General features: G+C 38.7%; 2 long non-coding RNA genes across 2 annotated transcripts in view; one reads left to right on the forward strand and one right to left on the reverse strand.

The window, feature by feature from the left end:
• Positions 1 to 2,610: 2,610 nt before the first annotated feature.
• On the forward strand, positions 2,611 to 11,490 carry LOC113611124 (uncharacterized). The gene is made up of 3 exons (XR_003429356.1): positions 2,611 to 4,123; positions 9,388 to 9,559; positions 11,390 to 11,490. It is a non-coding gene; the product is annotated as an uncharacterized LOC113611124 (long non-coding RNA).
• The window catches only part of LOC113611125 (uncharacterized), a 30,118-nt gene continuing 25,785 nt past the window's right edge, over positions 10,803 to 15,135 (reverse strand). The window contains exons 2-3 of the long non-coding RNA XR_003429357.1: positions 11,364 to 12,736; positions 10,803 to 11,066 (exon numbers count right to left, since the gene is read on the reverse strand). This is a non-coding gene — a long non-coding RNA (uncharacterized LOC113611125). The remainder of the gene's footprint in view (positions 11,067 to 11,363; positions 12,737 to 15,135) is intronic.

Below are 15,135 nucleotides of genomic sequence, written 5' to 3' on the forward strand. Positions count from 1 at the left end.
CAGCCCGTCTGTTAGTCACTGCCCCTCCAACAAAGCAAGGGGACTTGTCTTACCTGTGTCTGAGCCCAGGGCGGTGGTGCCCAGTATGTGGCTTGAACTGCTCACTCCCCAGGGAGAATCTCCACCCAAGCAATGTTCCTCTTCTTCTGAGTCCCCTCCCAGGGGCACAGTTCACAACCTGATTCCTTCTCCTCCCTTTCTACCCGATTCCATGTGTTCCTTTGTTATAGCCCTGGTTGTACAGGAATCTTTCTTCCAGTCTCTGGTTAGTTTTTGTTCCACAGGTAGATGTATGATTGATACATTCATGGGGGGAGGTGAGTTCTACATCTTTCTACTCGGCCATCTTGGTCTCCTCTCAGGAACTACTTAGTTTTATTTGCTAATATTTTATTTTGGATTTTGAACTTTATTAATAAATGAGATTGGTTTATAGATTTCCTTGTTTGTGATCTTTGTCATTCCTTTGGTATAAATGTTTTACTTGCTTTATTAAATGCACTTAGGGACTTTTCCCCTTCTCTATGATCTGAAACAATTTAAATAACATTGGAATTATATGTTCTCTAAAGATTTTATAGAATTCTCCCAGGAAAACGTTTGAAGAAACAAAAGCAACTTTTGGACTACTTTATTTATTTTTTGGAAATCTATCTGCCTAGATTTTTTTTTCTAATCTTTTGGTTAAGTTTTGGTAAGTTATATTTTTCAAAATATTCTTTATGTTATTCAGGTTTTCAAAGTTATTTGCATAGAATTAAACAAACAAACAAATGAAAACCCCCAAACCTCATGATTTTTTAAATTTCCCCTTTTTCTGTGCATCTACCTTACCATTGTGGTCTGAAAGTTTTATAAGCTCATTTCCATGAACTGAAAGATTAAATTATTTTTATTTCCAGTTTTTGAAAGAAAAAATTCCAGTAAAATGTTAAGCTTCTGGACTTTATTTAATTCTTGCCACAAGAATCTATCTATCTATCTGCATGATAGATTTATTCAGATGACAATTCTATCCTCTTATGAATATTAAAGTCTACTTTAACTGGATTTAAATGAAATTCTTTCCTAGAAGGACATCTTGGTGATGATGTACTGAGTATTTTAACCGTTCAAAAATGGTCACAAGCTCTTTACAATCCCTCCAGAGAGTGCATAAGAAGACATAACTCATTCTATAAACAATACTTTGACAGTGTGAAAATGGCCCTTATGCATTGAAGAATTAGTTCAATTAATACCAGTCTTCAATTAAGTACGAAATTTTACTTTAAAATCCAGCTAGTGTTCACTTTTGATTGTTTATTTCATAACAGTTGCTGTCTTTTAAATGAATTCAGCAAGCTGCCAGCCTGTTCCTCACGTTAATTTTTTCAAGCATTTGATATGTTGCCAGAGCATGTTCTGCCATTACAAAATCATTCAGTAACAGGTTTTCAACAACCAGTTTCTAAGAAGGGAGAAAGAAGGGAAGGGAGAAAAAGAAAGAGGGAGAGAGAGAATGACAAACCAAGGACAAATCCTATGAAATCCCTTCTGTTCCCATTTTTTTATTGTTTCTTGCCTTATTTTGCCATCCCAGTAACATTCGTTAAGAATGTGATAATACATTAAAGGCTACTATATCTTAATATCACCTCAATAACAACTTTTCATAAATTCTTCAATTTTAACTTATGACTCTTAAGGAAGGATAGATGTCCACAGCAGCAAAATTGACAGAGATGCCCTTTAAAAGAACCAGGAACGACATCTTCAGTGCACTGGTCACGTCAGCTCTTTTCTGAGCACAATGATCAGGGATACAAAGCAATGACAGGAATTGTTACTGACTTTCTCAGTGAACTTTTCAGGCTGAAGGTCATTCTATGGAAGATGCAGAAATGATGGAAAGTTAGCAATTATTTTAGCTTCACGGTTAGATTATCTGTGGTCTTGTTTAAATTGATCATAGTTATTGTTTTCTTCATTAGGCAATCAAAGCAAGAAAGAAAATGTTCCTTAACCAATAGAAGCAGATAAAATATTTTCCAAACCTTCTTTTGGAAGAATATACTGAAAAGAAGAAGCTAATTTACAAATAAATGGGACTAAATACAACTTGTAATTGTTAGCCGATAGATGCCCTGGCTTCGGCCCTGATGGGCAGGTTGGTGGGTTTCTTCATTAGATTTCACCAAGAAAAATTTATATCTTGCCTACTGTGAAGAGATGAGAGTGTAGGAAATAAATGATGAAAAAAAACCAATTTTCTTTTTTTTTCTCTTAAATGTTAGTAGTTAGATAATTTTTTTTCTTTTAAATGTTAGTAGTTAGACAATTACACTTAAATATTGACTGGCTCTTTTACATGCACAAAAAGGACAGTATTATACTTAAATGTCAATCTCATCCTCTGAACTATGTCTTTTTATGAATAATTCTTTCCCCTCATTTTTAGAAGTTTAGGAATTTGCTCCCAAATTTATATTACTAAGGGTTTTACATTAATTAATGATTTACATTATTTTTAATCATTTGTATCCCTGTGAGAATCTGACAAAATCTTGTCAGATTTTACAGGTGACTATTATTCAATAATGACAAAAATAGAAATGATATCCTCAAGAGGTTTATAATTAATTTCAGTAGTGTTTTCAGCTCAGTTCCCTGCATCTCAGTAACCTCATCGACAAAATAAAAAGATTTGGATGAATAATTTTGAGGAATAATTCTGTTCCCAAAATATCCTTCTTATATTTATATAGTTTAAATAGACTATTTTTTTCTTCTTTAACTTGGTAGCCCACTTTAATTGGCACCTGAAGCAAGATTTTCTTTCAATGTTTATGATGTTTCACTATCAACTTTTTCTGTAATTATATTCCCACGTTTTATTTTACTTTTTAAAATTGTGATATAATTGACATATAAGTTTATATTAGTTGCAGGTATACAACATAATGATTTGATGTATGTGTTTATTGAAAAATGATCACCACAATAGGTTTAGCTAACATCCATTGGCACACAGTTATAATTTTTTTTTCCTGTGATAAAAACTTTTAAGATCTACTCTCTTAGCAACTTTCAAATACAAAACGCCTATTATTACCTGTAGCCCCAGATTTTAAAGGACACTATCTATTCCCATCTTTTTGGCCATAGAGGATAGTTCCTTTTCATGATCCATAAGTTGGCAAACCACTGATGAATTTTGATCATTTATGCAAAGTGTGTCTCTCTCTCCATTGAGGTAAAGTTCATTTACTCACATCTGACATTTGTCACAGAAGAGACATCCGTGCTTCAGAAGGTCCAGAGAGCATCCAAAGTGTTCATAGTGATGTGGAGATGGCTGTCACGCAAACAGACAATGACGTTTAGGAATCAGTCTGGAAAGATGATTTACTGAGTAGCTAAATTTGATAATTTGTTAAAAATTAAAAAACTAAAGTCAATAATCACAGGAAGAGGGCACAAGAGATAAGTATAACCATTCAGTGATAATAGTGTGATACTGAGAGGAAACGTTTTCACTGTTACTCCATGAAGTGCACACTTATCTAGTTTTCATTTCCATGGCTGGAGCTCCCAGGGATCAAGCCAGTTACAGTAGAAGTCGAAGCCAACACTGAAACTCAAAAAAGTAAACGTAGGGAAACTAAAAGGAAGAATTACAATACCCAACCTAGACTAGTACTTTACTTGCAAAATGTGGCAAGTATTGTAGTCTGCCCCCCTGTATTTGTTGTCCCTTTCTTTCATGGTAATTGAAACAAATTACCAAAATGGAAACCTACATTTTCTTTCTGTTGGGCAAATGGTTTCGGGCATTAAAACTGGGTTTCCCAGCCTTCCTTGCCGTTTGGTGTGGTCATGTGATTATGTTCTTAGGTGAGATGGGAGTGGAAGTTGGCTCTGGCAGCTTCTCTAATCCTCCTTATGAATAAGCTCGGGCACACCTGCCGCTGCTTGTCTCTTCCTCCTTCCTACTGCCTGGGACACAGCTGTGATGGCTGTACCACGAAGATACAGGCACACACGATGGAAGTAGCCTAGTGAGCGGGCAAAGGCTGGGTCACCGTGGATTAGTGCTGCCATATCAACCCTGCATTGTACACCTCTGGACTTTACATGAAAGGTATAAAATTTTATCTTGTTTAAGCCATTGGTATTCTGGGACTCTGCAACATGTAGTGAAACCCAATCTCAACAAATATGTATGGCAAGTCAAAATATAATGAAATTTTGGGAATTCCCTGGCTGTTCAGTGGTTAGGATTCCACGCTTTCACTGCACAGGGCACAGGTTCGATCCCTGGTTGGGGAACTAAGATCCCACAAGCCACACGGCACAGCCAGAAAGAGAAAGAGAAAAGAAAAAAGTATACATACGATGAAATTTTGTAAAAGGTTTATGGGTGTGACAGATCAAACATGGGCTCTGAAAGTATGAGAAAGAGTTCTAGTATGTTCCTTATGTGCAGGTTGAGAGCCAGAATCTCAGGTGTCATCCCATAAACCATCCCTGTAGTCTTAATTGGGGCCTAATCCTATTCTGGTTGATCATAGATCTGATTTACAGTATTAATTCCTATTAACTTCTGGGGGTTTTATGCAGAACATCCTAATAGCTAAGACTAATGCCCCAAAATATTTGTAGGTCATTCTAATCAAGTCTTCTCCATACTTAGCTGAGAACATGTCTCTTTTCCAGGTGATCCTATATGTATAAAACATCTGTGAAAGACTGCTTCTCCTGGGTATGGGGGTAAAAATTTGACTCATGTGTTTGATTGATTAAACCATTTTAACTCAGCGTTGCACTGACTGAATGAATGTTAGCAGTAGATGTTCTACTGTAGTCTCAGGGATAAATATTCAGAAGGTAATGGAATTTTCCACCACTTCTGTATCAGTTAGGATCTGTCCAGCTCTTACTGTTGCCATTGTTCTGCATTTCCTAAATGTATCAGAGACCTCTGTCATTTATATTGATTTCCTTTGTTCACCTGAGGAATTTTGACAGAAACAAAAATAGTCTACAAACATTTAAAAACTCTCTTCCTCGAAATCCCCTATTGTTATCTCTCAGGTTGGCAGAAAAAGGAAAGCTTCCTTGAATATTTCAGGATATCCTTTCTTCTCCTAGTTTCTTGTTCTTGCACATGGAAGGCAGTTTCCTAGCTTAGTGTTTGTTATGTGTACAAATCCCACTTTGTTCACTGACATCAGTGAATCAAAACAGTTTTTTATTTCTTCTTTTAAGCAACACCATCTCCCATCTCGCCTTGCAGTCACTAACTGTAGTATTTTCTTTTTCATTTTAATCTCACACACTAATGACATTGTCCATTTCTACTTTCAGTAATTTACTTGCCTTACTTGGCACTAATTTATTATCTTGCTTCACTCTGTACCATTGTCGGTGGGAATGTAAAATGGGGCAGCCACTGGGGAAAACAATGTGGTAGTTAGTTCCTCAGGAATTTAAATATAGAGTACAATATGACCCAACAATTCTACTGCTTAGTATTACCCAAGAGAAATGAAAACATATGTCCACATAAACTTGTATATGAACATTTATAACAGCATTATTCATGATAGCCAAAAAATGGAAACAAGTGAAATTTCCATCAACTGATGAATGGATAAACAAATGGGGTATATTCACACACTGGAATATTATTCAGCCATAGGAAGGAATGAAGTCCTGATACAGGCTGTAGCCTGTATCATAGACGAAAACAGAAAACATCATGTTAAGTGAAAGAAGCCAGAAGCAAAAAGTCATATATTGTGATTCTATATTTATGAAATTTTCAGAAAAGGCAAATCAATAGACACAGTAGGTGGATGAGTGGTTGCCAGGGGCTTGGGAAGGGAGGAGAAAGGGGACTAATGGGAAGAGGGTTTCTTTTGAGGATTGTGATAATTTTCTGTTATACAACTTTGTGAGGGTTGTACAACTTTGTGAATATATTAAAAAAAACACTGATTTGTAAATTTTAAAAAATAAACTAAAAAATCATATATAAAAACTTGTCATCTCACTAACTAGAAACATTCATTCTGAGAAGGGTATGAGATGAGGTATTAGAAGGGAAAAATAATCTGACAGATATTGTGTCATGTCATCTCGAGCAGAAGGAAAAGGAGAAAGTGGGGGGCTGTGGTGGTATGATGAATTGGGAGATTGGGATTGATATATATACACAATATGTATAAAATAGATAGCTAATAAGAACCTGCTATATAACTAAATAAATAAGAAGGAAAAGGAAATCTTCCCAGGTCCCTTTCCCTTCATTCTCTAGCTCTGTTCTTCCTGAAGCTGCAGCAGGAGAGGGGAAGCAGCATTGAGGCAAGAATGGCAGAGCACATAGCAATCACCAGTTACACCCAGACCCGTCACTGGGGTAGAAAAATTCAGGATAATCACTCCAGGCTGGTCAGTGACAGTTACAGAAAGTGATAGGAAAGGGAGGAGGGGTTATTTTCTGGCTGGTATTAATAAAGAACTAAGACTCATACAACATTTCAGCCCATAAACATCTCATCCCAATCTACCCAAACAAAAGCTTGCTAGATGCCAGTCAAAAGCATCCCATATGCATCCCTCTTGGTCTGTGGACCTTGACAGCTGGATCCCTTGAACCGGATTTGAGCACATGCCCTTCAGTTCTACGCTTTGAGGTTAGAAGACAAGAGACCTCACTTTCCTCCCAGCCATGCAGGGTTGACTGACATCATTCCAGAGAATAATCCGTTCCAGGCTGCTCTTAGGAGCCACAACCCATCCCTTTGTATCTATCAGACCTAACGGCCTTAGAGGGGAAGAATGGAGAACTGTGCTGAGGCGCTGGGACCAGCAGGCAGCTGACTATGCTGAATGTGGAGCTGCAGCCATGACCTGGAGAGGCCAGTCTCTAACCCCCTGCAAGCTAGATGCCCAGACCTGACCTATCAGCTGTGTCACCTCTACTGCCGCTCCCACACCCTCAGCAATTAATGGGCTGGAAACCTTCCCAGTCCACCTGCAGTTTGCCCCAGATGCTACAATCTGTGGAACTGCTGGACTCTTTCTACTTAGACAGTGAAACAGGAGGAACCTCTTTCTTCATCTCAATCTTTATAGATCTAGGGCAGAGGTGGATCATTTCCATCTTGCATTTCACAGCTTGGGAACTATATTAGGCAACCTGGCCACTGAGACAAGAAGTTTTGATTCTTCCTCCCCAGATCAATTTATATTATTAACTTCTTTGAACCCCAAATCCCTTCTCTGTAAAATTATAATAATAATACCTTATTTGAAAAGTTGTTTGTATTCAGTGAAGACAATTACGGCAGAGTACCAAGCCCAGGCGCTGGTTCACTGTCTATTGACGATAAATGTTGCCATTATTATTGATGTTCTTGTTTGTATTTTTAACTACAGAGTCCTGGATAGGGAGGCAGGCCAATTCACTAAAAATCAATTCTTGAACTAATTACTTTGCAGAATGACAAAAATTTACAAACTGTAGTTTTAAGTAGTTTTAATAAAAATATTTTTTATTACATGTAATCAAATATATTCTTCTGCATATTGGCTAAATTGAGCTTGATTAGCTACCTGATAAAATAATCCTAATAGAATGCTAAAATGGTGGCAAATAATAAATTTACTGGATGTACCAATATGAACCACTTTTTCCATCCAAATTTTGGCATTCAGCATGTGACTTTTGATTTTTTCAGATATTTTGTCATGAAATGATTCTTTCCAAAATGTAAGCACACTTAGAATCATTTTACCAATTCCCCGAATGGCATGTCAGCCTTAAATTACATTTTTAGCAAGTGATTTTTAGTTTAATTTACATTGTAAAACACAGAAAATTAAATTTTAATTAAAATTCATTTAGAATTAAATTGAATTTTCATTAAATGAAATTTAAAATGGAAGAGCATCAGAAATAAATCAGAATTAGCCAAGAGTCCTATCAGAGATAAAATGCTGATATTTTGGTTTCTATCAAGAATTTCAGAAACAGAAAGATAAGTAACAGTTTGCAGAAAGTTTCAACTTAAAAACAGAAAACTGCTCAAATCAACAGAAAGGTAGTAAGGATATTTTGCAGGGAACACTTTAATGGATTGGGCGATTTGTTCCTCAAATTAATTTGATATTTAGTCATGATCTATGTAAAGTTGTAAGGAAAGCTAAGGAATCTTAGCTTTAAAAATTAAAGCTAAGTTAAAGTTAAAAATCCAAAAAGACATTAAATTTAGATGCTAGAGTGTTAACAAACTGAAAGTGATGTTTAAAATTTTGAAACAAAAATCGATACAAACTGAAAAGTTTCTACTTGAATTGGTAAATATTAACTGTGATCAGAAAAATGTATTTAATCATCATGACTATATTTGGACATTTTTCTAAAAGTTGTTAAGCCATTTCTTTAAAGCTATTAATTCTCAGCATATTCATCTTGGACCTCTGTAAGGGAAGGAAAATAAGCGATTTTAAATGCTCTAGATTCTGCTTCCTTCTGCATGACTTGGAGAGAGAGGTGCTGCAGCCTCATCCCAGGTGAGCATTGCGGGGGAGTCCTGGTAAAGGAACAAGACTGTCTGGACCCAGCTGGACCATAGGAAGTTCTACCCACTCCTCCCCAGCCACCCGAATAGAATACCTCTTTTTGTCCCATGTCCCTGCCACATCATCTCTAGGGTCTGACTCAGGAATTCCACCTCTACTTGCAGGAAGTAGAAGCCCAACTGAAGGAAGGAACCACGGGGCTGAGCATTGTTGAGCCATCACTCCCGGGGTCCCCAGTGGGAAATGAAGAAAGAATTAAGTTACCAAATGATTAAACTGACAAAGAACCAAACTTATGGATTTAAAATAAAATAAAATGAAACACAAAATGGTTTTACCAGCTTGAAAAGCAATAGCTTAACAACTTTTAGGAAAATGTCCAAATATAGTTACTAGTGATTAAACATTCATCTCTGAACATGGTACAGTATCCTTCCTGGCCAAAATCTGTGCGGCAAGAGGCCTGGCCCACAGGTTTTACTCACATGAGTGAAAGGCAGAAGCTGAAACACACAAATCAGAATCACAGAATCCCGTCCAATGGAGCATATGGAGGAGGTGTGGACAGAAGGAGCCGAGGATGTAAGCAGGTGAAAGGCAATGACTGGAAGCCAAGATGAGATGCTAAACAAGACCAGAGAAACAGGATGAAATTGGAGCTTGCCTGCATGAATTCCAGGGACTGAGGTGATGAGCTAATACCACTGTGGTTTGGGTTTTTTGCTGGGGATTTGGTTGGTTTAAAGATAGGAGAGTAGAATTCACAGGCTCCCTTTCTGTGGCCCAGCAGTGAGATTTTACCCTTCATTCATTCAGGCATCTTCCAGGCAGCGCTCCTCGGAGTTCACTTGTCCTTGATTGAGCGCCCCTGGTACTCACCTAGAGGAGGAACGGCAGAAGCATGCGCTTCAGATCTGGAATCAGAACGGCCTGGGACTCTCCAAAGCCACTGTCTGTGAGACTGCAAAATTTACCTAACTTCCCGATGGTAGGCATCTGCAATACAGAGATAATTATACCAACTTCATAGAGTTGCTGAGAATACATGAGATCAAATATGCAAAGCGCCAAGAACAGTGCTTGATGAATAGTAGGTGCTTAATAATAGTGGTAGTAACCCCCTTGCCTATAAAAATCCCCCCCGAGATGACTTTCCTTCTTACTCTTGATGTATCTGGCCTCATCACACTTCTTTCAAGAAACCTATCTCTTCAAAGTAAGAAGTGAAACCCTGGGGTTGAGTTACACACGGTTGTACGTAATTGAATGCTTGTGGTTTGCTGCTTATCTGAGGCATTTGTCCTTCCAGACTTCCCCGCCAACTTTCTTACTGGCACACAGATAAGATTAAACTTGTTATATTCAGTAGAAAAAAAAATCCCTTACTTATTATAACTTCATAAAAACTGGGTCATGGGTATTTTTCATAGTTGCTCCCATTTTACTGACATTTTATGATGTATAATAACTAACAATAGCAAACGCTTATAGTGGCAGCACGTTTAAAAAAAAAAAAAAAAAAGCTGCCACGTGCCCAGGCAGCCAATTCTGCTAAGGCAATTGCATTTCTGAAACATACAGTGCCAACAATCAGATCTTTTGGTGAAACCATTATGAATTTAGTAGCTAGTCTCATAGGAGTTTCTAAAGAATTACTCTCTGAAAATTTTCTGGAATTATTTCCCCTGTGTCTTTTCAGCCTTTTAATTAACACTGAGTTATGATCTCTAACCTAGAAATAGGGGACTCCTTGAGAAAGCTCATTGGTCCTTACTGCATCTTTATAGTATTTCCCAGGGTGGTATCAGTATCCCAGTCCCTGACCTGCCCAAGGCAAGTTGTGTTGAGTAATGTGTCCCAAAGGCTGTGGTCATGAGACTTCTCTGTAAGGGTTTATATACACTGTGCAAGAGACTTTCCAATATTTAGCACTTCCATGGAGTGAGTCTAGAAGCTATTAAAATTACTGGGGATATCAACTGAAAAAAAATGCATAACCTAAAAGTTGAGAATTATGTTTTATTCAGTGGATTTTCTGAGGACTTAAGCCCAGAAGACAGCCTCTCAGAGAGCTCTGAGGGACTGTTCCAAAGAGGAAAGGGAGGAGCCAGGATATACAGGAGTTTTTACAACAAAAACCAGGTAGTTGGAACATCAGATGATTACTGTTAATTAAAGAAAAACCAGACATCTCAAGTTAATGAATTTAGAGCTTTTCTACGTACAGGAAGATGCAAGAGTCTGGGCTCATTGAAATCATTCCTTTGGCACCTCAACTATCTAGGGCCAGTATCTGGCTCTTTCCCATCCTGAATGCCCTCAGGGTGCACTGTTGAGGCAGTGGCTGACGACTTGGTGGCTGGCAGCCTGTTTGTCTCCACCCTGAGTTTCTTCAGAGCTCGCTGTTGGAGCGGTTATAGTGGCTGATGGCTTGATGGCTGCAACATCCTTTGTTTCCTGATATGGCAAGTGACATTTTTCATCCACAGGAACATCTGCTTAGAGAATGAAGGAATCAGAATTCTTAGTCTTTCAGAATACTGAGAACATAGAAATGGTTGTGTTTTAGATGCCATGAGTAAACTGTTAAGGGAGAAGCATTTTCCTGGGACAGAATGAAAAAGAAAAGTCAAGAGAGATAGACACAGAGAAAGAGAGAGAGACAGGCAGACAGACAGACACAGAGAGAAACAGAGAGAGAGCTTTCCCACCAGTGAGTAAGAAGTTAGAGGAGGGCTAGGAAGCAGGGCAGAGAGGACGGCAGCACGGGACCAATGTTTTCCCATTCTTACTTCATTGTCCTGTTTCTCTGTCGCAGCACTTCTTCGTGTTATTTGCTGTGTCATCTTCTGTGGAGTAACGTGGTTCTTCAACCTGAACACGAACCCATGAAGAGGGAAAGGAGCAGTGGAAGAGCCGCTCTCCTAGCTGCTCAAAGCACTCCTTTTCCAGAGTAAAGGGAGCGTCATTTTCCGAATATTCATTTTTTGAGATTATTTCTATTTAACTGGTTTCCAGAACAGATTTGAAATAGTTGGTTATCGTGTGATGGTCTAAATACCATTCTCCCAAGGGAAAATGCCGGTACATTCAGGTTAACTTTGCTTATACAGCAAAGGCAATCATTCCAATAGTTCAAGTTCAGAGATATGAGATGATAGTAACTGGAGTCTTTTTTCCTTTCCTCTTTTCTTTCTTTCTGTTTTTTTTTTTTTGAATCCAGATGTAGAGATAATAATCTATTGCATAATTCAACAGCACATATTGAATATTAATGATATTCTACAGGTATTTAACACTTCTTATCTAATAACCCCAAAAAGCTTGCTTTTAGCTATCACAACATATATTTTCTGTTAGCCTAATAGATTACAGAGGCATTTCCAATTCAAAGGTGTAAAGATGACAACTCATAAGAAACCATGTTAGGTCCCACTCTATCTCTTTGTTGTTATGAGGAAACTTCCTGCTTCAGACTGGCAGAAAGTCACCAAGAGGGCCAGGAGTAGAGGAAGAAACCGTGGTTTCAGTTTCTGAACGAACTCTCATCCGTAATGCCCTCCCCAATCAGTGAAGCTCTGGGGTCCCCCATCCCTCTGCATATGCAAATTCTTTGGCACACTTCCTGAGAAACAAACTGATAGCTAAGGAAGATTTAGACCCTGACACCCACAGAAAGCAGGGGCTGTTTTAGCACATGCTGCACAGGACTAAGGGTTTCTCCTGCCGTCATATCTGCATACCTTGAAATTGAATTTTAAAAGGTCAGAATCTAGATATGTAAACATTTAAAAATATTATCCCCTAACTTATTTGTTTAGCTTCTAACACGTGTTAATCTCCTTCTGTTTTATCTGTAGCTGTGGGAGGTCTATGCCCAGAGCCTACAGAGAGCCTTTGTCAGGGCGGCTCTGCACTGTCAGCAGAGGGGGCGGGACTCTGCCTGGGCCCTGGCTGGGCTGGCAGCGCTGGGGTGCAGTCAGCACTGGCTCTTTTCCCGATCAGGCCACTTCTCAGCCTTGCTATTGGCCCAGAGACCAACTTTCTGCTGCCATGGGACAAGCCCGTGTCCTGCTGGCTGGTGGATACCTGATGTTGCTTCCATTTGCCATCCAATTCGGTCATCATCACACTACTTTTACAATCTGGACACCTCAGCACATTCCTGGAAAAAATGAATAAATGTAAAAGATCATAAAGGATTTATTTGTATAGCTCTCAAGCCCATCAAAAAAAAAAAAAAGAAAGAAAGAAAGAAAAGAAAAAAAAAAACCTGCTAAAAGCCATAGTATTTGTACTCAGTCAGGGAGAACGAGAGTTAAAGAGCAAATCACTTCCCTTTAGGAGTATTTGCTGTGTTCCAAGATAATTAAGAAAGCAGCCCGACCTCTTGGAAGCTGATGCTTTCTGAAATAGAGAATTTCCAAATGCAAAGTGTTCCTGATGGCAAGATTAATTTCTTCTTGTGCCCCTGTGCATTCTTGATGTGGCATATATCCTGGGAAAGGCATAGGGCAAACTCAGAAGCTGAAGCTTGCCAAAGGATACGTCAGTATATCCTGCCTTACCCTTTCCCATTCTCTCCAGACTTCGGAAAGAAAAGAATGCAGCTTTTTTCATCCATTACCGGCCTTACAGAAGAATAATAGTTTATTTGGGACAATCATGTTGTCCCCCCTTTAAATCCATAGACGTCTAATCCAGTGCAGACGCAGGGTAGAGACAAATTCATCTCTCAGTGCTGAATGTCTTTCTGAAATAACCCAGAGGAGTGCTAACCTGGGCCCAAAGAAAAAAATAATCTTTTATATAATAAAGTGATTATATCTAAAGAGTGTTATTCCAATATAATATTTCAACGCTACCTCAAATCCCATTTGCTCTGACTGTGGAGGGGATTCAGGACGGAGAGAAACAGGATCCTGGCCCTAGGTAAGGTGCATACTGCTAAAGGACTGATTCCAAAGAGCCCAGACTTGTATCTTCCCATATAAGAAAAGTGCTAAACTCATGAACTTGCAATGTCTGTTTTTTCTTTAATTAACAGTCATCTTTTGATGTTCCAACTATCTGGTTTCTGTTGCAAACATTCCTCTATATGCTGGCTCTTCCTTTACCCCTTCAGAGCAGTCCCTCAGAGCTATCAGAGAGGCTGTCCTCTGGGCATAAGACCTCAGAAAGTCTGCTGAATAAAACATAATTCTCAACTTTTGGGTTGTCCTTTTTTATTCAGCCGACATGACTCTCTAGACAGCTGTCAGCTGGTCAGCTTCAGGCACTGGGCTCAGACCTCTGGATCCCCCTCTAAGAGGTCAATTCCTGCCATCTTATCTGAGTTTCTGGGTGTGGCGGGGAGGAGAAGAGCGGCCGTGCAGTCTTATGTCCACCGAAACCTTCACAGGTGATGACCTGATACACCCTTTCCTCCTTTCCTGTCCCCCACCTTCTCCCCTCTTCCTCCTTCTCTAACCCTTCCCCTCCCTGGCAGCTTCCCTAAAAGATATTACTCAGCCATATAAAGAAACGAAATTGAGCTATTTGTAATGAGGTGGATGGACCTAGAGTCTGTCATACAGAGTGAAGTAAGTCAGAAAGAGAAAGACAAATACCGTATGCTAACACATATATATGGAATTTAAGAAAAAAAAATTGTCACGAAGAACCTAGGGGTAAGACAGGAATAAAGACACAGACCTACTAAAGAATGGACTTGAGGATATGGGGAGGGGGAAGGGTAAGCTGTGACAAAGCGAGAGAGAGGCATGGACATATATACACTACCAAACGTAAGGTAGATAGCTAGTGGGAAGCAGCCGCATAGCACAGGGAGATCAGCTCGGTGCTTTGTGACTGCCTTCAGGGGTGGGATAGGGAGGGTGGGAGGGAGGGAGACGCAAGAAGGAAGAGGTATGGGAACATATGTATATGTATAACTGATTCACTTTGTTATAAAGCAGAAACTAACACACCATTGTAAAGCAATTATACTCCAATAAAGATGTTAAAAAAAAAAAAAAGATATGCAGAACAGTTGACTGCAATGTTGCTGTTACTACCCCGCAAGTATTTTAGATAAGTTCTAGTTATGAATAAAAAAGGTAATGGCTGGAGCTGAAAGGCAAATTGGGGGAGAATTGTAATTTTAGTCAGCAGTACTGTGTGGTGGTGACATCTGGACTTTACAATCAGCCTGAGTCTAAATTCTCCCCTCACTATTACTCGACTTTCATGGAAACTTCCACAGCCTCAGCTTCCTCATGTGCAAAATGAGAATAATTCAAGAATTAAATGAGATAACATATGTAAAGATCTCATTATGTTTCTGGCACATAATATCTGTTTAATAAATGTTAGCTATTATTGTTAATTCCAAACCTATAACACCTCCTTACCAGTGATGTCATATTTAAAGGCCAAAAAATTATTAACAGCAGCAAAATCCCCAACAAGTTTTGGAAAACTGAGATTGAAATGGAAGAAATAAAACCTCTAAATGCAATAAATGTGTTATGGAGTATATGACAAAGCCAATACTTTTCTATGAAAGGATTTTTATACTTTGTA

This window comes from Aethalodelphis obliquidens, unplaced genomic scaffold (genome assembly GCF_003676395.1).
Source record: "Aethalodelphis obliquidens isolate GAN/ISIS:26980383/991018 unplaced genomic scaffold, ASM367639v1 scaffold68, whole genome shotgun sequence".
Classification (NCBI taxonomy): Eukaryota; Metazoa; Chordata; class Mammalia; order Artiodactyla; family Delphinidae; genus Aethalodelphis; species Aethalodelphis obliquidens.